General features: G+C 40.4%; 1 long non-coding RNA gene across 1 annotated transcript; it reads left to right on the top strand.

The window, feature by feature from the left end:
- Positions 1-2,312: 2,312 nt before the first annotated feature.
- LOC137042959 (uncharacterized) lies at positions 2,313-3,335 on the top strand. Its single transcript, XR_010898398.1, has 3 exons — positions 2,313-2,453; positions 2,566-2,683; positions 2,977-3,335. It is a non-coding gene; the product is annotated as an uncharacterized lncRNA (long non-coding RNA).
- The last annotated feature ends 2,665 nt before the right edge of the window (positions 3,336-6,000 follow it).

Below are 6,000 nucleotides of genomic sequence, written 5' to 3'. Positions count from 1 at the left end.
AGCCAAAGGCCACAGTGGCAAACCCAGGAGACACCAATCAACACTGAGAATATTTCCAATGAGCCATCAGTTGTCTGAGGCATAGCAGCAGTGCAGTGATGGCATTGTCTGAAATGTTGAACAATGCTTGCCAGGTTAAAAGCATTATTGCTAATAGCTTTACAAGTAATAAAGCAGAGCTGTCTCTATTGTCATTATCTTCTTCAGGTTTGTCATCTTTAAAATCCAAATGTTCACTGTGCTGACCATCTGTAAAGACATGTTGCTCTTCATGGTCACGGTCATCATCTGAAGACGTTTCACTGAGCTCCAAGGAAAGCCTGAGCAGCTCATTGCGTTCTTCTTCTTCTTCTTCTTCTTCTTCTTCAAAAAAAAAAAGACATTTGTTAGAGGTTTTTTTTTAGAAAAAATTAATAGAAGTGTAACAATACACATGTGTCTGTGTGCATCAATTTAAATGTAAGGAGCCTTGCCTTCAGATCTGCTGAATCTTGGTTCTCATGTAAATGCTTGGTTTCTTCAAATATGCAGAAATCAACTTGCTATTGGTCTCCAATGTCCTCTGTAACAATTAAAGAACAATACAATGATTTTAGCTACACACAAATTTACATACACAAGCTAAATACAAAGATTTAGTTTAAACAGTGAAACATCACAACACCAATTGATTAATGGCTGGAGCTATGCATTTGTCTAGCATTATCTTAAAGCTAGCAGCATTTTACTAAAATCCCTTAGAATCACATATCATGCACGTTACAGTACATCATGTGTACAGGTCATGATGGGCCATAGAAATGTTAATGGACCATTCGTAATAGTTTATCCAAATAACTTTAGTTATTGTTATGAATGGCCCATCATTCATGATTTAAATGTTCAGCAAATACAGCTATGACCAAATTTGTAATAAATAAAAGTTACAATGTATTAACAAGACATATGCCTATACTGGAAAAAACACAAACTTACTACATTCTGAAAACAAGCAAATCACTATTGTGTGTCAACTCTAACCAAAGCAGATCATGAACATCAGTGTAATGTTGCACGACATCAGTAAATATATAAAACAAATGCTGATGATCACCATCTTATTTTACTTGTCATTTGGTTTTACATTAAAAAAAATGTTCAGTAACTTACCCAAATGAATACCAGCATCTTCCCAGTCCACAGGTCTCATTTCGTCTGGATGAAGTTCATCACATGCACTCACTTCCAGCTCTGTGTTGTGATTTGTCTCAGCTGTAATCGCTCCATTGTGAAAAAAAACTTTTTTTTTGTGAAGATAAAAATATGCATGTGAAACATTCTCGTTGCAGTGGTCGCAAAACCGCCGAGCTCTCTTTCTCGTATTATTATCAACAGGTGGTTGTCCTTCCATGTTGATAGATAATTATGTCCAGCATTATATTTTTGCACCAAATTAAAGATACACCTGCGACGCGTCATACCGAGGGCGTGGTTTGAGTGGTCATTAGCAAGCAAACAACACGCGCCAAAGAGGGGGCGTTTTGAGGTTTGAAATCAACCACTCACAGTAAAGGTGGGGACGGAGGCGCACCCAATAGTAGTGTATTGTTTCATGCGCGCGAAAGTTGAAACCTCCGCATTGTTTCCGGAAGGACAGAGAACGGATTGTTGTTTTTTTGTGGTGTTTGGTTTAGATTTGGAATCGATCATTTTCGACAGATTTAATATGGAGAGTAAAAGGAACCTTAGTTTTTCTACTCCACTGAACAAAGGAGGACAAGCAGCCTCAAGCTCAAGCCCAGTTACTGTGAATGCCTTGATGAAGCAGCTGATCTCCGGCCAGAATGCTATATCTCGTCAGCTTACTACTTTAATATCTGCACAGCATGAACGGGCTGATCTTCTCCAAGAGGCTCTCCAGCGTCTTTATTCTCTCGAGCAAAAGTATGAGCAGCACGGACCAACTTTCAGGAAGAGCCTAACAACACTGAGAAAAGATTTAAAAGGGCACGTAACGTGAGGTAAGTTCAGTTATTGTTATATAATGTGCCTGTAAACCAAAGTTGGCTTACAATTAACGTTAGCCTTATAGCGTTATGTGTTTTGTCTCCAGCGGTTACTTTGATGGCCATCTTATTCAAACTTGAAAATATTGTGGTTCTTGCAGATTGTGAATCCGTTTAAACGCATTTTAATTTCAAACTTTACAGGAATCTGTAAGGTGCCTCCACAATTCAGAGAACAGCCCGCACAAATACGATCCACAGACTGGGTAAGACTGCTTATTGTATACTGTAAATGTTAGGTTAACCTACTTCTAACGTCATATGGATTTGAAATGCCAAAACTGAATTTCATTAATTATAACTGCAACTTTTCCCCCCAGAATAATCATCACACAACCTCGCTTTGACCATTTTCCTTTGAAGAATTAAGTACAACTTTTACAGATGCTGACCCTGAATGTGTAAAAGGTCATCTTAAAGATTGTATTACTTTTTTAAAGTAATTTTATATTAATATTTACCATGTGTGCTTTGTTTTGCTTACTTTTATTGGTATTACAATTATTCATGATTTATTTAGCAGGTTGCAAGACATATTGAGACACCACGGAGGAAGTATTCTGTGGCTCAGCCTGAAAAGGCCCAAAAAGAGACACACTATGAAGAACATGGCAAAGAACCGTCAAAGAAAGTGAAGGGTAAGTTAAGACACTTGCTAAGCATTTATTTTCTCTTTAGGAGATTGATTTTGTCAATATTGTGATTAAACTTATACATTAAACCCAATACTTTGATCAAATCTGAGTGTGACATAACCATACTCATTAGTGAATAATGCAAATTGCATGTAAACTGGAGTGAAGAGTTCTGCTTGTCATGTGAGCACCTTCCTGCGATTAAGACCTTACTCTTAGAATACATAGTTGCATTATTGTTGCACATGTAAACACAGTCTGTGTTTTAGTGGTTAAATTACTGTCATGTTTTGCAGTTGCTGGAGACCAGGTCCAAGGTTGTACAAGCTAACGCAGAAAGAGACCTGTGAGAGACCGCAACAATAGAGCAAATGTCTGATGAAGATGATGCTGTTGATGGAAGGCCAGTGTGGATGGTGAGGTCTCCACCAAACAGAACTACGGTCGTCTGCGCTCTGCCAAGTGCTACGAACCAGACTAGAGGCTGACCCATGCTACACGTCACATCACCAGTGCATCATTATAATGTATTTTTACAAGGCTCTTTGGAAATGTTTCCACTTATATATATTGTTTACTTAGAACATATATTATATGCATTTTTTTCTTTTATTCCTTTACATCGCCGTCCTTTAAATAGAATTTGCTCACTTTTTTTTTTCCCCATTCATTTTATAATATATGTTTACAATGCTCTTTGGGAGTTTTTTTTTTTCCACTTATTTTTATTCTTTACTTAGAACATTTATGTATATTATATAACCTTTTTTTAACATTCTGGTTCTAATTTTATAATGTTACATTGTACTGCAGAATGCACTGATTACTATTACGGTTCCAAATCACCTTAGAGAATTATGTATTCAATAGATGCCCAGTGACTAGGAGAGGAACAAAGACGCCAGAGACATGGATCAGATTCACTCAATGTATTGATTGGTAAATAAAGGAGTGAATTATTTTCTCACAATGTCACAAATGCAAATGAATAAAACACCGTAGGCCTACGGAAATAAATCAACAATATAACAGTGAGCTTTGATTCAAATATACAATGATATTATGATATCAGGCAGTGCTGTGGTGGATAAGTGTAAACAATCTTAGAAAGTCTCAAGTGTTCCAGAAAAGTCCACTTAATGGAAGGAGGGTGTTGATATCCTCAACGGTGATCCCCATAGGAGATGACATCAAACGCAAACCGGCGGTTACACGCAAGTATACCTTCTCTGGTCCGGATAGGTTTAATGTGCAGTGATATTAGTGAGGCCTGTAGCTTTCTGTTCAGCGGTGTTCAGAGCACGTGATGGGTGTGAGATATAGCATGGTCAGCTGGATAAACATAAACGTGTGGTTAGTCTGCAATGACGCACTTAATGGTATTCATTCACCATAAATTCCACCGACCATCGGAGCAATCACTCAACATTGACCGCCCATCACATCTGCAAATACCAAACTGCTCAACATCTGAGGGCTCTATGATCCATATGACTTTAATCCGTTTGGCTTCGTTTATTTACAGGGATAACACGCACTGCATTTCTTCCTTTTCCTCCATTGCCGCACATCTGATCTCACGTTATTTTTCACAGGATTCGCGAGACCTCCGACTAAGCTCCTCCCACTCGGCGGACGAAACACTTATGCAGATAACTGTAAAACTATTATGTTGAACTAATTTGAACTTGAACATGGCCTTTTGCACAGCCGCCCCCAAATTTGGTATGCAAATTTGCCATCAGTATCTATGATGAACAATCTGTGTCAGGGGGTAACGATGGCAGCTCAATCAACTTTGCTACTGGCCTAGTATACGTTTGATCCTTTACTTTGACCACTGCTGTTCTGACTCTCCCATCTGAACTATGGATGACAGAAGAGACTGTGCCTACTCTCCAGAGCGCTCTAGGAATCTGTTCATCCACAATGAGTACTACAGTGCCAACTGCAATATTCTCTTTCTCTCTGTGCCATTTCTGCCTTGACTGCAGTGTCGGTAGGAAGTCATGAATGAAATGCTTCCAGAAATGGTCACTCAGAACCTGACTATGTCTCCATCTTTTTCTACTGAGTATTTCAGGGTCTGAATAAACAACCTGGGGCAAGGAGGAGTCAGGCCGCCCCATCAGCAAGGAATTTGGCGTTACTGGGTCTGGATCTGCTATGTCACTAGAGACATAACCCAAAGGTCTAGAATTAAGGATGTTCTCAACCTCAATCAGGATCGTTCTCAATACCTCCTCTGTAACTGTCTGAGCACCTAGGGTGGTTCTTAAGGCTGTCTTCACAGACCTCACTTCCCTTTCCCACGAACCGCCGAAATGAGGTGCACTGGGTGGATTAAACCGGAATCTGATTTGTTCTTTGGCTAGCTGGTCTCTGAGGCTGGGCTGTATCTGTGAGAAAGTGTCCTCTAGCTCCTTGGATCCCCCTCGGAAATTAGTACCCTGATCGGAGAGAAGCTCGTAGGGTTTTCCTCTTCGGGCAATGAAACGCCTAAGAGACAGCAGGAATGAATCTCCATCCATGTGATCCAACAAATCAAGATGCACAGCTCGTGTAGTGAGGCACTTGTATACGATACCCCACCTTTTCTCATTGCGGCGGCCCACCTTCACTATCAGTGGTCCAAAACAATCTACTCCAGTGGAGTAAAAGGGAGGTTTGAAAAGCCTCAGACTTGATGGTGGTAAGTCTGACATTCTAGGAATCATTGGTTTGCCTCGCCACTTGTTACAGTCAAGACAGTGATGCTGATGTCTTCTAATCGCCTCTCTTCCTCGCAGAATCCAGAACCTGCGTCGCAGCTCAGCATACACCCTGCCTGCTCCCGGGTGGTGCAATTGGTCATCGTAATGCTTAATTAGGAGCTTTACTACAGGATGGTTTGGCGACAAAACTATAGGGTGTAGAACTGCATTACTCAATCCCTGGCACCTACGTAGTCGTCCTCCAACTCTAATCAGATCCAGTTCTTTGTCGTACTCAGGAGCAAGCTTAAGGAGTCTGCTATGTGCAGAAATGTCTTTACCTCCCTTGAGCAAAGCAAATTCTTCTGGAAAGTCATGCATCTGGCATTGTCTAAGGATAAACAACTCTGCCTTCTGAAACACATCTGCACTCGGCGAATCTGTGTCGTCAGCCGCCCCATGAAGGGATCGTGTTGTAGCTTCTAGTAACTCAGGATAGCTTCTGAATTGACAGGGATCGGGTTCAATTTGTAGTTTGTTCTCAATCAACGATCCGCAAAACACAGATTTCTTTAGTTCATGAACTTCTTCAGGGGCTTGTTGTTCCGGTGCCTTAGGCCAACAGTT

The sequence above is a fragment of the Pseudorasbora parva genome, chromosome 16, assembly GCF_024679245.1.
Source record: "Pseudorasbora parva isolate DD20220531a chromosome 16, ASM2467924v1, whole genome shotgun sequence".
NCBI classification, from domain to species: Eukaryota; Metazoa; Chordata; class Actinopteri; order Cypriniformes; family Gobionidae; genus Pseudorasbora; species Pseudorasbora parva.
This window is presented reverse-complemented; position numbering and strand designations above follow the sequence as displayed.